The sequence below is a fragment of the Triturus cristatus genome, chromosome 9, assembly GCF_964204655.1.
Source record: "Triturus cristatus chromosome 9, aTriCri1.1, whole genome shotgun sequence".
NCBI classification, from domain to species: Eukaryota; Metazoa; Chordata; class Amphibia; order Caudata; family Salamandridae; genus Triturus; species Triturus cristatus.
Genome location: NC_140592.1, coordinates 457,486,938 through 457,508,130, shown reverse-complemented (window position 1 = coordinate 457,508,130; position 21,193 = coordinate 457,486,938). Strand labels below are relative to the sequence as shown.

General features: G+C 45.9%; 1 protein-coding gene across 5 annotated transcripts in view; it reads right to left on the bottom strand.

The window, feature by feature from the left end:
- The window catches only part of LOC146798137 (uncharacterized), a 271,358-nt gene extending 258,872 nt beyond the window's left edge, over positions 1 to 12,486 (bottom strand). For 3 of the 5 annotated variants that reach the window (XR_014969114.1, XR_014969111.1, XM_085627935.1), the window contains exon 1: positions 12,403 to 12,473. The gene's annotated coding sequence lies outside the window, so the exon portion shown is untranslated. Of the gene's footprint in view, positions 1 to 12,333 lie in introns of all 5 variants that reach the window. The other 2 variants (XR_014969112.1, XR_014969113.1) reach the window with 2 other exon arrangements.
- Positions 12,487 to 21,193: the final 8,707 nt, after the last annotated feature.

Below are 21,193 nucleotides of genomic sequence, written 5' to 3'. Positions count from 1 at the left end.
CTGGTCCTGGGGCCCCATCTTTCCGACCCTTTTTGATCAGCTTTTCAATTTGGTCCTCTGGGACTGTGCTGTGCTCAATGCTATTGACATAGTTTTGTCTGTCTGTATGCTTTTCAATTGCTGGGCCTTTATGGAGATGCTCTTCCCTAATTAGCGCTTTGCGAAAGTGCTCAGGAGGAGAGTTTGCCACTGTTGCTGCATTGCTGCCCTCTAGACCAATAACCTGATTAAAGGTGAGGTCTTGTCGATCATTAAAGTGACTGTACAGAAAGAAGTATCACTCGGACTCCAGTATGTTTGACGAGGCAGCTTTCAGGATACAGCCTCCAAGACTATTTATAGTGCGCCAGAACCTCGCAGAATTGTGTGTCGTTATGTCATCGTATAATTTGGCACAAAAGGAGTTCCAATGAGCCCTTCGATGTTCTCTTTTTGCAGTCTTTAAATGTCTTTGAGCTTCTCTCAGTTTGGTTATAGTTGATGGGCCCCATTGGCTTTATTTTTAGTTCCCGCCATAGCCGGTTCATGCTTCTCTTCGCCGATCGTATCACAGGATCCCAAGAGGTCGACTGTTTGGTCCCGATCGCTTTTACATGCATTATTGGTTTTGCGTATTTGGCTGACCGCTTCCTCGCAGAGTTTGTCCAATTTGATCTTCAGTTGTTATGCTGGTGTTCACAATCATATATTTTACCTCCATTGCTACCTGCTTTAGGTTTTTGACCGAGCACTTAATACGTTTTAAATGGATCATAAAGCTTTCGAACGCTTGTGCCCCTGCCTTAGCATGTTGTACTAGCCTAGTGCTAAGCAGCATTTCTTGAGGGCTGTGGTCGCTGTCTAGTCTGTTGCCAAACCCAAAGCCGGAGATTTTATTCAAGAGGGGAAGGCAGACGAAAGTGTAGTCAATTAGGGATGCGCATATGAAAAGACATATGAAAAGAAGTAAACTATACTCCTGTATGTGGTAGAAGAGACTGACTGTCGATTTACCTCTTAGGGCTTATCCCCATGAAGAGGTGTGGGGGACTCGGAGGGTCTGAGGACAATAGAGGCCAGCTTCTGAAGGCTCAGGGTGATCTTGTACAGCTGGATAGAGGTGGGCAAGACACTAAAGGCTTGAGCCAGATGCCTGGCTCAGCTCAAGGTCCTTCTGGACCTTCTCACCCAAAACACGCCTAGCTTTCATTTGGCGTCTGCCTTCTGCCCAGGCTGTAACATCATACATCAAGAATGAAAGATAAAAAATTAATCTGTAATGCAAAACAGGAGAATGAGATGGCTGAATTGCACTATGTGAAACTAGAAAACCTGAGATCAATCCTGGCTTCCCTGCTTGACCAAATTGTGTAATCCTAGCCGAATCTTTATTTCCCCGAGCCTCCTTTTTCACTATTGCATAAAAGGAACCTTCAAATACATGTGTTCAAGATGTGCACTGTACGAAAACCTTTTTTGTTTCAGTTAGTATACTATAACAGGGTTTCATCTGCACTAAGAATCTAAACCACAAGCAGGTTGCACATGACAAAGGACTTGCCTTTTTGTTGACTAAAAGCTTTGAGCGGGAAGTAGGAACATGTATGTTTCTGTGGATTTTTAAAAACTATCACTTAATAAATGCCTTTAAATGCAGGGATATAATCTGATTTACTATGGTGACTCACTACTGCATGTTAAAGGAAAGCACTTTTTTATTGTTGGAAGAGATTTTACATGAGGTATGTTGTACAATTTACAATACAAACATTTGGCTCAACTGTCTCTGCTCTTCCTGTGAATTTGTTGTCTTACCCACCTCTAGAGCTGGGCCCGTATGTCTCGCAAGGCCTGCTTCAGTGACCTCCTTTATCTCTCCCTAGCATTGCAAGGCCTAGTAAAATGCACTATTTTCCAAGTCTCTTTCTAAATGTTAACACTCTCAAAATGTGTTTTTTTCATGTAATGTCCATTTGATGGGAAGAGGAGGTTCGTGAGGTGTGAGTATCAGGCAAGTGGCACTGCTCGGGTTCTACCTGTGACGGCCTTCAGAGAGATTCTCTCTTCATTACTACCTCCACCTGACCCCGGACTCTGCAGCGCACTTTTCTATCATCCCTCTCCTGTGCACCTTATCTCACAGCTGACCTTTGGCCCCAGCATCAGAGCAGCCACCATCCATCTCTACTTTCATTATTCCCCAGTAGAAACTGTTAATAAAATCACCTTCAAACTTAAAACATTGACCATAACAGTAAATATAATTAGTATGCACTTTTAAAATTTCATGTTTTCCACAGAATTCAAATTCCAGATCTAATTTCCAGATTTAAAAAACGTTTTTTATCCAAGCTAAATGGATAAACAGCTAGCAAATTTGTTGAAAACGGTTTTGTATATCACACATAACATCTCAGTTGTTGACTGCTGTAATTAGCCATTTAAAAAGATGCTGATATTGAGTAAACATCAGCTTTTGATAGGCATGGGATAGGGTTTCTGCCTGCAGCAGGAAAAAATATAAGCTACTAAAATGTAATTCAAACGATGCAAATAGCTTTGCTTCAGTAGCTGTATACATTCATGTTAACAGCGCAAATGGTGTTCTCAAACCAGCAGTGTGCTCAAGAGGACACTTGACCTCAAGAAGAACACACGTGTTGCATCTCTGTTTAAGAACTGATTGCTTGATTCCTGAAGCCCTCGTAATAAGGCACAAACAAGCATAATCTGAAACAAATAATACGTTCTGTAGGACCAGTTGGAAAGGATGTTTCCAAGGCTTTGTGGCCCTGATTCAAGGTCAAATCAAACCTGAAGATGAATTATGGAATATAACTAAGATGTACCGCATAAAGGAGGTAGACCATTTATTATAAGAAGTATGTACAAGCAAGTTGTTTTGTTTGTTGAGTTTAACAATACGAGCACTGCTACATCAGCACAGCTCAGTTGTCAAAAAGAAAAAGAAAGAAAAAAATTAATTGAAGCAACCATTCCTTAATTGCACCAGTGTATCGGGCACAAATAAATCCAAAGTCTGACTCATCTCCCTCCCTTTACTCCCAAGCCAGGCCCCAGTCACACTGTGCCTTCTGTCAACAACTGTTGCTTCCATAAGATGAGACAATGCAGGCGGCTCAGCACTACCCCCTTGGTGTTGCCAAATCCTTACTGAAAACCTGGAAAGTAGCTCTTATAAGTGTATGGGTTGCATTCCAGAAGAAACAATGCTCTTTTGCCAGGACTGCCGATAATGTATCCAATATTTCTGTCTGCGTACAAGGCAGTTACCTTAAATGACGGTAATGGTTGGATGCTTTATTTTAGATGCACATGAACAATTTTCATGCGTACAAAATGCACATGCTCAACGACTGTAATAGCAAATGCCAATAAAAACAATTTACAAAAAAAAAAAAAATGTTAGGATGCTTTATGCCACTTTACTTTATAGAACAACTCCATTGGGTGAATAAATAAATAAATATCTCCATACATGGAATTTGTAGATCATCCAAAGTTTAATGCTTTCCGTGTTTTTACTATTAGTAATAGCATTATGTAAGAAAAGTCTCAATGGTTCCTTTTGAGTTTGTGTATGCATGATTCTGGCCCTTGTGATGATCATATCTTCAGGCTCGCTACTCCTTCCTTTGTGGTCTTGGTTCCTTCTTTCACTGCTTTTAGAGCCTACAGTCATGCCCCCGTTGGAGCTGGCACACCTAATTCAGACCATTCCAGTACTACAACTCACCCCAGAATGCTTTTGACCTAGTGCCATGACTCACTCGAGTGTTGAGGATTCTGCCCTCAATCCTAATGGGCAGTTTGGGGCAGTAGCTCCACAATCTACAGTCCTCCCTCAGCTCTGCCTTTTGTCTGCCTTGTCCATTCTCCTGCACACCAGTGCATTTAATTAAATTGGCCATTTTCCATTGGCCTTCATGCCGTCACTGGGAGGGTCAAGGCTCATGTTTGGGTGGGCAAGGCTCATGTTTGGGGTGGGCCTCGCTGACCCACAAGAAACAGGCCTGCTTGGTTCCCATGTGGTATTCATAGCAGCGGTGGGTGCATTGAACACTGAGCTGACAGCCTGGGCATAAAGTTATTGCTTTTCTATTCAGCCCATGTGTTCGTATTGAGGCTAGAGCCTCTGCTGTATCTGGCTTCTGCACTCCTACTCCCTACGTGTTGCCATTTTCCATGTGGGCATCAAAGGCAAGGAGTTCACTTTCACTTTAGAGATCTCCCATGGTAGTGATCCCCACCTGGGCCCAGGCCTGTGTGACATCCCTGTTCGCCACTTGTGCCGTAGCTGGCACCATCGATTTAGGGAGATTGGGGGGAATAGGAGGTTCTCGTGCTCACTTTCCAAGAATAAGTGTTCCAGCAAAGTTTTATCGTTTGGAGTGCCCTGGTGTAGGCGGTCTTCAGTTTGGTTCTTTGGTACAACGTGCTTAGGAGTTCCACTGTCTAGTAAGCCCATGAGATCTTGTCTCTCCAAGTCCGCATCCACTGCCAACCAGACCAGTTGAGCCGCTATATAGTAATTTCTGGATTAGAGGTGCCCATGACGCCCATGTTTAAGGGGTTCATAGCAAGAGTCATCACCTCTTGGTGCCCAAAATTAATTCTGAGAATAAAGACCTCAGATCTTTGAAGCATAGTTCTTGTAAACTAAGGGGACGGGCCATAAAAAAGTACAACATTCTAGGGAGAACAGTCCTCTTTGTTATGGCCACACTCTATAAGGGGGGGGGCATTAATGGGAGGCAAAGCCAAAAGAGCATTGAACCCATCCCCTTATACTTGAGAAACATTTGTCCAGGCTGCCTCCCTTTACATCTCAATCCATAAGGTAGATATGACCCTAAGTATTTTAAGGTGATGTGTTCCCAATTTAAGGAACCCTTTAGGAACGGTGGGCGTTCTGTTGATATTAAGGGGCGGAGCGGAAACAGATGAGACTTTTCCCAATTCATCAGCAGGCTCAACAGTTCTCTAACCTCATCTAGCAATTTTCAAACTCAGGCAGATTAGCTCCAGGGTCATCAAAATGCTAATTGTATCAACAGAGACGGCAAATACACTCTGAACTCCTCCATCATGACAGAGTTCCTTAATTTTTCCTAGAGTAAGGGCAAGGAGTGAAACCTACAGAAAATAAACAGTTCTTACAAGTGAAAATACAGATAGTAAATAGAGTTCTTACAGGCTTTCTGTTGCTTGTGCTGCTTTCATGACCCCAGACCTACAGGTAAAAAAGGCACTGTTGATGGTAATAAGGGGAAGCCAGGAATAGCAGCTACTACCTTGGTCTACTGGGCATAATTGTGCACCTAATGAGTGGGTTTCGTCCTCCATACCGCACCTTATTAGCATCTCAGACTACGACCATTGCCATGGTCATTTGGCGCCCCAGAGGAGAGATCTTCCTCACCTCCAAACTCTGCCCTTCTACATTCTACTTATTCACCATTCTGTGAACATACTAATACATAGAAACTTTTGTCTCACCTCCCTTTGTGTTTATCACATGTTTGTGCTAAATCTCAACTCTAGATCTTGCTTAGTGTTGGAAGCTATGGTTTTCTGCACTGGACAGATCTTGAGGAATTTTGTTTGCATTGTATAATTGTGCAAAGGATTTTTAGTATTTTCTCATATATCCTGATAGGGTTGAACAATCTTCAAAGAATTTCCTTACACAAGGACAAAAACACTAAATGTAAACTAATATCTGTAGCATAATTTCCCTGAACCTTGTCCTGTATAGTAACTGCTCAAATAGAGACTGGTAGAGATACCGACTCCCAGTGCATAATATTCCCAATGTCTATATCATACTGTGTTCTTCAGGAGCTCACAAATTATACATCCCTCGCTCTCGATTTTGACCAGAGCACTGTGGGAGCTCGCAGTTCATCCACTGTTTTGCGAAATGATATCTATCTCAAGCCCAGGCTTCGGTTCTTCTGAACATAATTCCGCTGTTCGTCCTCCATCCATTTCCTTATGTCTAACTCTTATGTTTTCACCTTGCTTGTCTTATCCTTTGATTTTAGATATTAAATATTTCCATTATGTGGCAGCACACTTTGTCATTTATCTGGTCTCTAGGTGCTGATAACAGCGTTTAATGATTACCCAACTCAGTGATACTCATGTTGATGCCCTCAAAAGCATGAAAAGCATAGTAGATCCACTGGGATTCAAAGGTGTGATTTTCAAATTGAATACAGATCTCTGCAATGGATTTGTTAGCCAACTTAGCTATCTTACCGGCTATCCATATTCACCTTTATCTTTCTGTCTCTTCATTCTCAGGTATCCCTGCTCTATATATAGGCCCCTTCAAACATTCTTGGAAGACCTCCTATTTTCCTGAGGCTCCCTATGTCGCATACGTTCATCATTTGTTTAGTCTCGGCTACAGAGAGTTTCAGCTTTCTGTTATCGAAAGACCTATTGTGGATGACACCAATACTTACAATGGGCTTTGGAATAAGCCCATTGGTTATCATAGATTGGTTTCTTACCAATCTTGTTTGCTTGCTGCTTATTCAAAGGTTTTCCCTCCCCTTCTTGCGTCTCTTTTTTTCTCCAAAGCAAAGCTTCCTTGATTGCAGGACTTCAATACTTTCACTTCTTATATTGAGGGAAGTGCTTTTTTCTTTTGCTTTTAGCACTCCAGGTGAGTGCATGTGTCTTCTTGTTCTCTCTCTGACCCTTTGTGCAGCTTCCCCTGTCACACCCCACGATCTCCATGTGGCTCATCCACTGCCCAGTCTCTCAGTTGCTTCTCCACACCCTCTGACTTTTTTCTTTTTTGTATAGCTTCTGTTGCTCTCTAACACCACCCGCTCAAAATGGTCACTCAGCAACATATCCTCACCCTCAGCTACTCTGTTGCTGTTTTGTCCCTCCATCCAGTTTTTATGTTCAATTATTATTATTTTTTTTTACTTTTTAGGAGGCCTGGCAGATGCAAGTTGCTACAGGGCCACTGCTGTCTGAAAACGTGCTTCACATGCATTTGTTTTTTCAATTGACGACAACCAGATGACCATCCGCCATCTTAGAAAGGTAAATCAAAAAATATAAAGTGGCAGTGTCATGACATATGCATGTGTGGGTACACGTCTACATATTCTTACTTCATCATGTGGGAGGTGTGCTATCGGAAATAGAGGATAGAAGGCTCTGTATCAGGAAAACATTTCAGACTCAATTTTTTCGTCTGCCAGGTAGGTTGATGGGTTGAGTTTGCTCACCTGAAGGTGATACATCAGATCTTGAATGGGATGTGAGCAAACAGTGGAAGCAGAAGGATTTCCCTGAAGTTTGGGAGTGATCTAGTTGCCCTTCTCTAGTCCCTTGACTTGCTTTGTGGTGGCATGGAGGGTGCTCTTTACATATGCCAGGTGATCCCCTCACATCAGGTCCACTGGCTAGTGGCCTGCCTGTTTAGGCCAATGTACTATGCCTGTCAAGACAGTGACAAATCATGAGGTTGTGTAAGACGATGAACTTTCACTTAAAGCTCCAGGGGACTAAGTCTTAGACCTAGGGAGAGGATGTGGCCTAACCTCGAACCTTGGGAACTGGGTTCAAGTCTCGGCAGGAACGCTCAACATCCTGTTATTCCGGGCATATCACTTAATTTACCCGTGCCTAACAAAATGAATGTCTGTAATGCATATTTCACACAAGAAGAAGCTACCCTGGCAATTTGTCAGGGTGGCTTCTTGTTGTGTGATATGTTTAACGGAGGCCAGCTTACCCAGACTACCCCGTAGCCTCTTGTTCCCTGCCCCTTTGATCATAAGGGGTTTGTGTATATATCTGTCTGCAATGCACCTGGTGCTTATGTAAAGTGCTCTGATACCTTCAGGTCAAGTTTGCACTATATAAAACTCCGGAAAAAGAAGTCACACCCTCTTGCTTCTGTCATCTAAAGGTTTTATGTTAGAATCTGCCTTTTCCACCAGAAAACACACACTACCTTATCATTCATGTAGTGGTGGTTTCTCTGCTTCAGTATGCCAAGGATCTGTGTTTTAAGACTTCCAGCCTGGACCATTCAGTGACTGTAACTGATAAAAACTGACAGCCTGCTTCATTTTAAACTCCACCGACATTAACCCTTTTCTGGGCATCAGCATACTTTACATTGGCTTCCAGTTCAGAAGAGCAATGTTTTCAAAAAACGATGTTTGTGTATTAAGGCTTTTCAGTTTGTATCTTCTTGATAAGCTAACTATTTTCCTGCCACTCCCACGAGCAGACTATGATCTAACTCGACCTTTCTCATTTAGATGTTTAAGATTAGGACAATTCCTCTGTGATGTAGGTCCTTTGCCTATGAATCGGCAGAGGCATGGAAGTCAGACCCCATGCGCATATCATGAAGTTTAAAAAACAAATTTGCTGGTTCTAGCACAATTACACCTTTAACAAACTGCTCTAGAAATACCACAAATAAATAAATGTGTATAAATTAAAAACAGTATTTGCTTGTGAAGTTCAACTCTCCCTCCCTGACCATCAGTTAATCATTTATGCTTTCAGCTAAATAGGCTTACATGGCTGCCAAATGTCCCAGGCGCACGTGTGATGTGCTGCTCCAGATCAGGTTTTAAGGTCAGAGACTACCCTCCAACTCAACTATCTGGATTGGTTTGCTAATGACATCTTGAGGACATTCGGAAAGCTTCCCCAAGAATGCATTCTGCCCATTGCTTACCATGGGCTTTGTAACTCACGTTTGCTTGCTATTTGCTAGCTTTATTTGTTTGAGGCTGTGCAGCATGTCTTGTCCATCCCGTGGAGCATTGCCGGTTTACGTTTACCAGGGCTCCTTCTATTCTTACATGGGTGCTCGCTTTCAGTAAACAGGCCTTTAAATCTTGTTCTTATCTTGTCGCATTTGCTGTTCACTAAAAGACAGAGGTCAAACGTCAGAGTCTGTCTTCCAAGGGAGCTTGGTATTTACTTTTCTTTCTCTGATTAAAAAGTGAGAGGATTTATGTGGCAATCTTGCTGTAAAATGATATGGGATAATCTTGCTCTGAAAGAAAATTATTTTTTCTAGCACAAAACAAAGTTTAATTGTCTGTAAATGAACTGCGCAGATATTTCAGGATATATCAGAATTAGGAAAACACAAATGAAGCACATTTTTTGTGTAATTCTGAAGTGTGGTGGAAACAAATATTATAACTAGGTGATGACATTCCCACACATTATCGTGTGTGTGCTCTACACTTTTATCAGTAAAACTGTATGTCTGTGCATAATGCAATGGTAATTTCAATTGAAAATATGTTGTATGTAATGGCAGTGTGCTACCACACCATGAATACTCCACGTTACGCCACTCTACTCTATGCCACTGCCCTCTACGACTCTCTGCTCTACTTTGCACCACTCTACTTTATGCCAAAGCACTCCACGCCACTCTACACCACTAAACTCTTCACTACTGCACTCAACACCACTCCAGTCTAGGCCATTACACTCTACTCTGCACCAGTCCACTCTTCTCCACTTTACTCTGCAACACTGCACTCTTCCCCCACTGCACTCTATGCCAATACGCTCTACTCTGTACCACTCCACACTACTTTACTCTGCACAACTCTACTCTGCACCATTCCACTCTGCACTGGAAACCTCCACTCTACGCCAATCCCCTCTGCACCACTCTACTATATGTCACTCTACTCTACAGCACTGCACTCTACGCCAATCCATTCTACACCATTATAATATATTCTGCACTACTACACTCTACCCTGCATCACGCCACTTTAAACCACTCCACTCTGAAACAATATACTCTACACCACGGCACTCTACTCAGCACCACTCTACGCCACTCTACTCTACACTACTGTTCTATAGGCCTCTGCTGTCTATGCCACTGTACTCTACTCTGCACCACTCTATACCAGTGTACTGTACGGCACTCTAATCTGCAATTCTGCACTCTCCAACACTGCCCTCTACTCTGCATCACTATTCTATGCCACTCAACTGCACTCTGTCACTACACCCTACTCTGCTTACTCCACACCACTCTGCTTACTCCACACCACTCTGCAGCTATCCACTCTACGCCACTACACGCTACTCTGCAAATATACATTACGCCAGTACACTCTACGCCACTCTACTCTGCACCAATGCATTAGACGCCACTGCACTCCTGCAGTCTATGCAACAGCATTCTATGACCCTGTATTCTAAGTCACTGCACCCTATGCCAATGTACTCTGCGTCAGCCCACTTTAGGCAACTCCACTCTACCCCACACCACTGCAGTGAATGCCACTCTATACCCCTCCACAACACTCCACTCAATACCACTGTTCTCTATGTCACCAACCTTTAGCCATGCTGACTAGCAGCCACGATGGCTTCCAACATGGTTAAAAACACATCGGCAAAGCATATAATCTTGCATAGGCGAGACCTAGTCTGCTTTGCCAATGCTTGGTTCTTTTAATTCTGAGACCAGTAGTCTTATTTATTCCATTATAAACCAGGACTATAAATTCCAGAATACAAAAATAATAATAAAAACCTGGACTGGAGCAGCACATCACGCATGGAGCTGGAAAACTTAGCAGGGCTGTGCCTAAAAGAGGAACATTTTCCTAGTTTCAAAGTGCTTCCTTAGGAAAAATTCTGTAGACCCCCTTCAAAGTTGCCTTTTAATCTTGACATTTATTATCCGTTTTACTGGCTAACGTGCTATACATTTTAAAGTCATTCCCTTAGGTAAAAACCTTCAAAACTCCCTCAAACGTTACTACTAAAGTCACAGCAGACCAGTGGCGGCTCCTCCGCAATGGCAGAGGAGGATCGCTCCACTGCCTGGCACAGAGCCAGCAAATGTAAAATAAAACAATGTTTTTGCATAGTTTTATTTTACATTTGCCGGCTCTTAGCCAGCAGTGTTGGGGGGGGTGAGGCATGGGAGGGGGCAGGAGTGCTAGTACACTCCACTTCCTAAGTGCTCATGTGTGTTTGTCCGGCCGTCTAAGGCTGACCAAAACACACATGCGCACTTAGGTTTTCTCCAGCCTAACTGCATTGAGCAGCCGGGCTAGGGAAACATCACAGACCCCCCTGGTCTGAGCAGGGCATCTTTCCTGCCCGCTCAGACAAATCCCCGCGCTGCTCTGTAGCATGGGGATTGGACAAGGAGTCTATGCCAGGGGCTGCTGGGACCAGGCAGGAGTAGGAGATGCTGCGCGACGGGACACGACGCTGGAGGTCGTCGGCGGCAAAAGGTACGTTTATTATTTTTTGGATATTGTATCCCCCATAAGCCTCACCACCCTTTGTTTATGGTGGTCGCCTCTGCAGCAGACCTTAGGGAATCATCTTTGGTTCTGCTGTGAGAAAGTCTTTAAATTCTACTAAGGTGTGACAGTGTCACTGGCCTAATTGGTTTAATAATTAATTATTTCCCTTCTATTCATTCTAACAATTCCTGACACGCATCTGAAATGATTTTTATGTAGTTTTCCCTCGCTCTAGGAATGCTGGCTACATTTCTTTCCCATTTTTTTTTTTAAAAAAAGATATGATTAGTAAATCCCTAAACCAACACTGGCTTCAGGGGGCTTGGAATTGCTACATTTTACTGTTCTTTTCAGATCTGCCGCTTGCCAAGACCTTTGATTTTTACTAAAACGATATGTGTAATATACAGGGGCTTCTAGCCAGCCCTCTTCACCTATTGGTCTGTTGTTGTCATTCAGATCTTTCTTCTACCCCATAACGCACAGGGCAGTGGGTAAGCCCAGGCTTCATCTATTGACTAACTTTAATGTCAGTGAAGGCTTACTGCCCATTCACAAGACGCAGGTCGACTACACACAAATGTAGTTGCCTTAGAGAGCCATTGACTACCGTCAAAACGCATGTTTTTGGAGAGTCTTTTGAAGGCTCGGCAGCTTCCCTAACAATAACGTTTTGCAAAAAAAAAAAAAAAAAAAAAAAAGGAAAAACAAAAATTGTTGAAAGCCAAAAGGTTGTTGGGGAACGCCAAATCTGCCAATGCTTGATTTCATGGTGTTAAATTTTCTTTTTATATGCTTGATGTCAGCACTTTTAGGCGACCCTAGGGTTAAACGCCATGCATCATAACCTGTGTGGGATGTGCAATTGGAATGTTAAGACACATTCTCTCTCCCCTTCCCCTCTTACATTACAGGGCGATGGACGAGGTACGTTCGGTACGAGGTTAGAAACGCATGAAGTCCACACGGCATTACTAATGAAGCCTTCAATTTTCACGTCAGTAATACTATATTTTGTGGGTCCCTCAGCCTTTACCTACAGAATTCCGGGAGCCTTCAATTTTCACGTCTGTAGAAATGCATTTTGTGGTTCGTTTGCCTTTACCTCTGGTCGTAGCCAAACACAGTGTGATAATCTTTCTGAAGCAGTTGCGCCAGGCAGGTACCTTCAAAGCATATCACGTGATCCGGTGTCAAACCGGAAACTACGCACTATCTGATGCCGCGAGTAGCCTGGGTTGGTAGGGCGCTGTGATTTGGCCCACGTGACTTCGAGGCTAAATATAGAAATACCCAGTAAAGGCAACATGGAAAGGGGTAGCTCACGTAGTAGGGGTAGGAACGCATTTATGTATTTTTTTTTTTATATCAAGTGTAAAACGGGCTAAACTATCTCAGTTGACTTGTGTTTAAAAGTAAGAGCTGTGTGTTGTAACGTTTCCGCGGCCGGAAGTCAGAAAGAACATTGATCATTTAACAGAGCCGAGTGACTTCCTTTCACGCTTGCGTAATTAAAAAAAAAAACAAAAAAAACTCATGCAGAGTTCGGATCAAAGTCATTTTTTGCTATAATCTGTTTTGATCTAGTTAAAAGTTTGATTGTAGTACATATGCTAAATATAACATTTGGGAAAAGATAAGGGAAATTAGGAAAATGTAGCTGTAATTTAATTTGTCCACTAGTTTCCATTGAAGGAGACAAACTTTTAAGCAGGATACAGCTAACAAAACCACATCTGATGGAGACTTCTAGCCACAGATTCCTTACCTTAGACTATTCCCATAGCTGCCAAGTTTCTTCGGTCCATGTGTGATATGCTGCTCCAGGTATTTTTATTCTCTTTGAATTGTGTGACTTGTAGTCCTGTTTTATAATGCATTAAAGAATACTACAAATTTCTGAATTCAAAGAAAAAACTCTGACTGGAGCAGCACATTACGTATGGACCTGGGAAACTTAGCAGGGCTGTATTCCCCAGACATCAGACTGCATCTGGACATTTTTTAGCAATCCCCATGCGCGCCGGTAGGTGACATTGTTCGGCTCTGCATGGTGTCGTCGACATCGTCCTCGCTGAAAGTGATGTTTGCGGTGGCTACAAAGTTCCATCCCAGTGAGTTAACCTCAGTTCATGGGTCAGATCCGGACAAGCTGTCCACAGTAACATGCTTTTTTCAATGTTTTGTCAAAGTCGACTAGTGTGCCTATTTTGGCTTCTCTGTTTTTTGAAGTTGTGGCCGAAGAAACCTATTGGGTGCAAGCCTTGTGGTTCCAGTCACAAACAGATGTCTGTGATAGACCCTCACTTGTGTCTGTTGTGCCTGGAGAGGAATCACAACTCCACAGCCTGCGCAGATTGTAAGACCATGAACCCCACGGCAAACTGTGAGCGGGCCATGAAGCTTTTGGCTTTTCGTTCCTTGACTCCGCACCGCTCCAGGTCCCGTTCATGAGGGAGGTCTCGGAACCATTTCAGGAATTGCTCGCGCCACTCCTCGTCGCAATCCCAGACTTCTTCAGGTACAGGTACGTCTCACAAGAAGAAATTCAAGAAGTCAAAGCAGTCCCCGACTTCTCTGCGTCACTTCCATCCTTCGGACAACCAGAGGGAATGATGTCACAGATCTAGACCCGCTCCTTGGTTGTTCCTGTGGAGCCAGAGTCAGACAATTCGCACTTCCCAGAGTTTCCCAGAGTGACTCTTGCCTAACTATGAGAATTTTATAAGGCAATGAACCTAATTTTTGGGTGGTTGAACCCCTTTGGAGCACCTTTGGACCTGGAAGGGTTTACGACCGGGCACTACTAGTGAGTCCACCCTCAGCGCCAGTTGGGCACTCAGGATCTGTTGGTGGATCCAGTTTAGCCCCGGCTGCACCTTTTCGACCTCCTTCCGGGACCGTTTCAGTAGTGCTGTTGACAGGGCCGGTGGCGCAGATCCCATTGTGATTCCCGACTGATACGGAGACGGACGGGCATTGCTCATGTCCGGTACCTACCAGGCCCACGTGGCCTGAATTGGAGATGGAGCCCCATTTTCCTGGTAGGTCCTCTCAGGAACACAATAGGAGGGATCTGAGGATCCTTATGGCTACTCAAAAAACCTAGCAGAGTCTGTAGCTGATAACACCTGGTACGAGGACTTGGCTGATGCCAGTGGTTTAGACTCTTCACCACAAACTGGCCTCCTCTTTCCTCTCACAGTGCTATGGAAGAAGAGGCTTCGTTTGCAATGGTGATCCATAGTGTGGCCGAGGCCCTGGACCGACAGCTGCCCATGGTTGCGGTCAAGACCAATGTCTTGACAGAGGTGCTTTCAGCCCAAGGAATCCACATCAGAACCCTTAGTCCCCTTTAATGAAGCCCTCACGGATGTCCTGCACGGAGCCTGGGCCAATCCCTGCACAGGCACTCCTGTGCACAGGACCATTGTCCACCACCATCACCCGACTCACAGGGACCCAGCCTTCCTTTCCCGGCACCCACCCCTGAGAGCTTGGTGGCCCAGACCTCAACCTCCAAGATAAATCCTGGTGCGTTCCCTACCAGATAACCAGATAGGGAATCCAAGAGGGTGGTACCTTTGTCATGAAAATTTTCTCTTCCACCAGCCTGGCACTGCGATCCATAAACACTGCTTGCTTATTGGGCCGTTATTCCCATACTGAGTGGGCTACGGTTGCGCATGGTTCCAAAGGAGGCCCAGGCCATACTCTCCCAAGCTGTTGCTGATGGGAGAGATGCTGCAAAGGTCACCATCTGATGTGGAATGGACACGACCAACTTGTTGGGCAGAGCACTTGCTTCCACTGTGGCGCTTCATTGTCACGCCTGACTGAGGACAATTGGCTTTTATGAGGATGTCCAGGCATCCCTAATGGACACGCCCTTTGATGGGACTTGCCTTTTTGGCAACAAGGTGGATCCGGCTCTGGAACTAATTAAAGACTAGGGTCACCACAAGGTCGTTGGGCTCACCATGGACCTGCGACAGTCGCAATCCACCTTCCGTGGCTACGGTAAAACTCCATCAAAAAAAGGGGGGGGGGACCAAGGAGCCAGTTAATGGTCCAGTGTCCATGCTCCCAAAGATATTACCACAAAAAAGGTTGGGCACTGTTCCAAAGATAGGGTCCAGAGATTGACCCATATGTCTTATACAGAAGACAAAAAAGAAAAGATGGGAGTCCCAGGTTAAACAGACCCACCACAAGGGGGAAAGCACATGTCTTGCCTCTTGATGCCCTCACACACCCCGAGGGGTGTCATGCTTCATCATCGGGCTATGCTCCTCGTCAGGCCGGCGCTGCAATTCCCAACGGGCCCCCCGAAGGGTCACTTTCTCGGAGATCTTTTGAGGCATGCCGGATGGTGTATGAGGGTGTGTGGGGTGTGGGTTTTAAATGAGGGTCGCTAGAATGTGTGTGAAGTGAATTAAAAATGGCTGGGGGTTATATTGATGTAGTAACCCTCCTGCCAAAAATAAAAAACTCTAATTTAGAGTATGGTCCCCAAGGACACATTGTACCTCGGTGTCATTAAAAACGGTCAACATGTTTCGCGCCTCTGTCGCTATTCAAGTCGTTGGCGCTTCATCAGGACCAAAGAAGTGCAAAAGGTAGCGAAATGCACATGAGTGTGTGCGTGAATATAAAATTGAAACATAAATACCCACAATATATGTCAGGGCGGGCCAATTGTACTGCTCCTGAACATAACCTCTAAATGAGCACAAATCACCTCAATGGCTGTTGGCGATTAGACGCCCGCACCGTGTCAGGTTGTGTCGATAGCAGGTGCCTGTACTTCTTACACCTACGCGTCCAACCGCCAACCGCCAGGAGGGTTACTACATCAATATAACCCCCAGCCATTTTTAATTCACTTCACACACATTCTAGCGACCCTCATTTAAAACCCACACCCCACACACCCTCATACACCATCCGGCATGCCTCAAAAGATCTCCGAGAAAGTGACCCTTCGGGGGGCCCGTTGGGAATTGCAGCGCCGGCCTGACGAGGAGCATAGCCCGATGATGAAGCATGACACCCCTCGGGGTGTGTGAGGGCATCAAGAGGCAAGACATGTGCTTTCCCCCTTGTGGTGGGTCTGTTTAACCTGGGACTCCCATCTTTTCTTTTTTGTCTTCTGTATAAGACATATGGGTCAATCTCTGGACCCTATCTTTGGAACAGTGCCCAACCTTTTTTTACGGTAAAACTCCTCACACACGCATACAACAGGGCGCTACACAACATTAGACTGACATATCTCAACAGCCGTCTACACTTCTACCAACTCAAAAGACACCTGCGCTTTGCCTTGCTGACCCTCGCACACACCCCGTGTACCCACAAAAGCAGATCCGGAGGTCCAGCCTTCTCCCACATTGCACCCAACAGATGGAATGCCCACCCTCTACACATTAGGTCCTCCTCTTCACTTCTTGAATTCTGCAAGAAGCTAAAAACTTGTCTCTTCAACTAACTATCCATTGGCCACTCCCTCACCTACCTACACACCAGCTCCAGTGCCTGACTACTCTATCGGGTGATAAGTTTGTGTTCCACAAATCCAGATAACAACATAATGTATGGTAGGGTCTATCAGCGGCGTTCATTTCCCCCTAGCCACTACAGCCAGCAGGCACCCCAGTCCCTTCATGGCCGGGGACGTGGCTCCCTCAAGCCTTGTGGGAGCCTGGGGCTGACCCAATCCGCCCCCCATCCAGCAACCACAAATAAGTAGCATACATGCCAATACTCCTGATTCAGTTGGGAGACTACTGATGTCAAGGCTAGTTTCCCGCCTCCCGATTCCTGTATACAAAAACCCGATTACTCAGCGGGCTTCAGACAGGGACTGGTCTTCTGTGATTCGGGGTATGCACTGCCAGTAACCAGCTCCTGCAAGCAAGTGCACATCATGTTTGTCACACTCGCTCTACCTGCCATAGCGCTTTCACCTTGCTCCTTCCTGACAGGTACGGAAAAAGACGTTATGTTTGCACTTAAAGTATACGATCCTGCAGCAGCACACTTGCGAGTCTCATACATGCCAAGTACATCCGATTCTTGCCTCAAAAGAAGCCAATGGAGAAAAATATATTCTCGCGACTTTTTTTTTTAAATCTCCCACTTTCCTTTTTTATAATTATGGCATTGTTACGAGTTCCCCGTTCCCCCGATCAGTGAGCCACCCGAAGAGAGGGAAATGCCTGAAGAGTGGTGGTCCAGTCTTACTGAGAGTCAATCTCTCCTTGCCTTTCAGCCAGGAGACTGGATTGCGGAAGCCGGCACCACCTGGTATGATAGCCCTCCCGAGGTGCAGCAATATACGTTTAAGCAGCCCGAAGATAGAGTATGCCCCGCCTGGACGAGTGACGTCATTCTGCCCGAGCCAGTCAACACGCGCGGCTGGATTGAAGCGGAAGAGAACAGACCCGGAAGACGCGGAGCCGAGCCGGACGAGAGAGGCGAGCAAGGAGCGAAGGGGAGACCTGGAGAAGACTCGCTAGCGCAGACACGAGGAATACCCGATGCGACACCCAAGCAAGAGCCAGGAGGCCAACGTCCCTACGGACCGCCCAGCCACATTCCCGGAGGAGCGTGGCTCCTTCAGGTACGGGAGCGTTTTGCAGGGTGGGTCGGGAAGAGGGAGAGAGAGCACGAGTAGCTGTTTATTTTCGTGCATGTTTTTCTCCCGGTTGACTTCCCTCCGTTTTCACTGCACCCCCAAGAGTGAATCTCCTGCACCGGTGTCCCTGCACATTCCCTTCCCTTACTTATAGCAAAAAGGACAGCAAACCTGACACAAGGCTTTCTTGTTTTTTTTTTCTTTCTTTTCTCCTGTTTGGTTGACTCAAGTATACGAGACTCTGACCTGAGTCAAAGACTGGCCTACGACGAGAGGAACCGTTGAGAGGAACCCAAACTTACATGTAGAAAGGCCCGGATAAGACGTATTATCCCGGCACTAAAAAGACTTTGAGACTGGCCTCATTTAAACGCCATGTGTAGGGACGTATTCAAAGATACGATGGCCGCACAGATGGAGGGCCTACAGAAAATAGTCACGGAACAAATGGCAATTCCTTTAGCAAGCACACAAAGCCCTGTACAAGGACCCACCGGAGTCGCATTACAGAAGTATATAGCGGGCGAAGATCCGGATGCATACCTCCTTAATTTCGAGAGAGTAGCTAGAGCCTACAACTGGCCCATAGAGAAATGGCCCTTTTTCTTGGCACCACTGCTGACCGGCGAGGCACAGGCTGCCTACCAGGTGGCCAATCCTCTGGGGAACACCCCATACGGTGAAGTCAAACGCATCATACTAGACCATCTAGGCTTGGACGACGAAGCTTATCGAGTCCGCTTCCGGAAGGAAAGGGGACATCCTGGAGAGAACCCTAACACCCTCTTTTATCGCCTTAAGTTTGCGGCGGCCAAGTGGATGAAGCCCCAGGAAAGTACTAAAGAAGATATAATGGACAAAATCGACCTTGAGCAGTTTTTAGAAGCTCTACCCTACAACACCCAGCGCTGGCTTCGTCAACACGCAAACCTCACCACCATGGCTGCTACCTTTTCCTGGGCCCAACCACGCAATGGCGGAGGTGAAGTGGATCGCCTATACCGACCTTTACCGGGAAAATTCATAAGACAATCAGTAAAAAAACTAACGTGAATGAAAATAATAGGTACAGACATCCATAGACCCCTTCCCTGAAGGCTCCCCAGTGCTTCAAATGTGGCGCGTGGGGCCACATTGCACGGGCCTGCCCCAAACGGAGAGCAAGCGAAGAACCAATGGACATCAGATACGTCCCAAGATTCGTTATGTATACCGCTGAACTTGGATATGCCTTCTATGTGAGTGTGAGGGTAAATGAACGCATGGTCAGGGCATTGCTAGATTCAGGATGCAAACAGTCCGTGATTCAGGGGCATCTAGTCAGGCCACACCAGGTGGGTCGGGGGAACCTCGTACACATCAGGTGCGTACATGGGGACGTGAAACCCTATCCCGTGGCCACAATAGACCTCACCTACATGAACAGAACCCCTTGTACAGTGAAAGTAGGGGTCATGCCTAACTTGCCAGAAGAGCTTATCATAGGAACGGACAATCCCCATTTCCTAGACTTCTTTATGTCCCTACTACAGGAAGGTAAGGTGAAAGAAGGATACAAACCATCCCCCAGGGGTCCTCTCCCTGCTCTGATTACACCCGAGCCCTGGCTCATGGACAAAAGCTTTCGGTTTGCCCAGACAAATGACCCTGCCCTCCAAAATGCATGGCAATGTTCCACCAAAGCTGAGGAAGGACCAGTACACAGGTGTCCCTATTTCCAGGTGAAAGACGGTTTGTTATACCGAATAAGTGATAAAGATGCTACTCCCCAGCTTCTGGTCCCTTCCTCCTTCAGGGACCAGATTTTGTTTGTTTCCCATTCGCATCTCACTGCTGGTCATCTAGGCAGTGAAAAGACCACCCAAAATGTCTTACGACATTTCTATTGGCCGGGTGTATACAATGACATAAAGAGACACTGCCAGGAATGTGAGACCTGTCAAAAAACGAGCTCCTACAGACCACCCACGGTGCCTTTACAGCCTCTTCCAGTGATAGGAATCCCCTTTTCAAGGATAGGGATGGATCTTATAGGCCCCCTTCCTAAAACACGGTGGGGACACCAGTATGCTTTGGTGGTTATTGGCTACGCCACCAGATATCCGGAGGCCTTCTCTTTGAAAGCCCCCACTTCCCAAGCCATAGCCAACCGACTGATAGAGCTCTTTTCTCGAGTCGGTTTTCCCAAAGATATTCTGACCGATCAAGGAACACCGTTTGTTTCCCAACTGATGACATAAGTGTGTAAAATCCTCAACCTCCAGCACATCAACACTTCAGTGTACCATCCCTAGACCGATGGTCGGGTGGAAAGGTATAACGGTACTATCAAAAAGATACTTAAAAAAATGCTCATAATGGAGGGAAGGGAGTAGGACCAGCTTCTTCCTCTGGCTCTGTACGTGAGCCGGAGTCAAGTCCAGAGCAGTCTGAGTTGTTCCTCCTTTGAGATGCTATATGGGAAACAGCCTAGGTCCCTCTTTGTCTTGGCCCCGGGGTTCCCTACCTCCGACAGTCCGCAGCGTGTTTGCCTTTTCGCGCATGCGGGATCGGGTTTTCCTCTCTTCCATGTGGCAGGCAGGTTGCGGTCTAGCTGCCGCGACCGCAAAACTGCCAATGCGTCACTCAGCGCTTCCGGGGGAAACCGCATAAACCACAGCGGTTCCCACCGGTCCAGCGCTTCGGATTGACACCCACGTATTGCTGTTTCTGCCTGCTTCAGAACCGGACCTCACATCAGGTATTTCCGAGGTCACGCTGGAGCGCTTGTTAAAGTGTCATTGCAAACGTCACGCTGGAGCGCTTGTTAAGTATCTATGCAAACACAGCGCTGGAGCGCTTGTCAAGTGTCAATGCAACGCCGCACTGGAGCGCTTTGTTTGTGTATATGAAACGCCGCGCTGTAGCACTTCGTGTATGTGAAACGCCACGATGGAGCGCTTTGTTTTTGTTACTTATAGACGCCACACTGAAGCGTCTTGGTTTTGCATTTCCTCACCGCGCAGGAGCGCTTTTGTTTGTTTGTTCAAACCGCGCAGAAGCGCTTGCTGATTTTCTTTGGTTTCTATGCTGGAGCGCTAAACTGTTGCTCACCTGACTGCACCTTAGCGTTTGCCAGTGTATCCTATTCACCGCGCTGGTGCGCTTGCCATTTACTTTGCCTTATTGATCTGGAGCTCTGCTGAGTTAGTGCTATCTACCTTGTGGAGCTGTTTGTGTTTCCCTGAACATTGCGCAGGAGCGCTGCTTCTTCTTT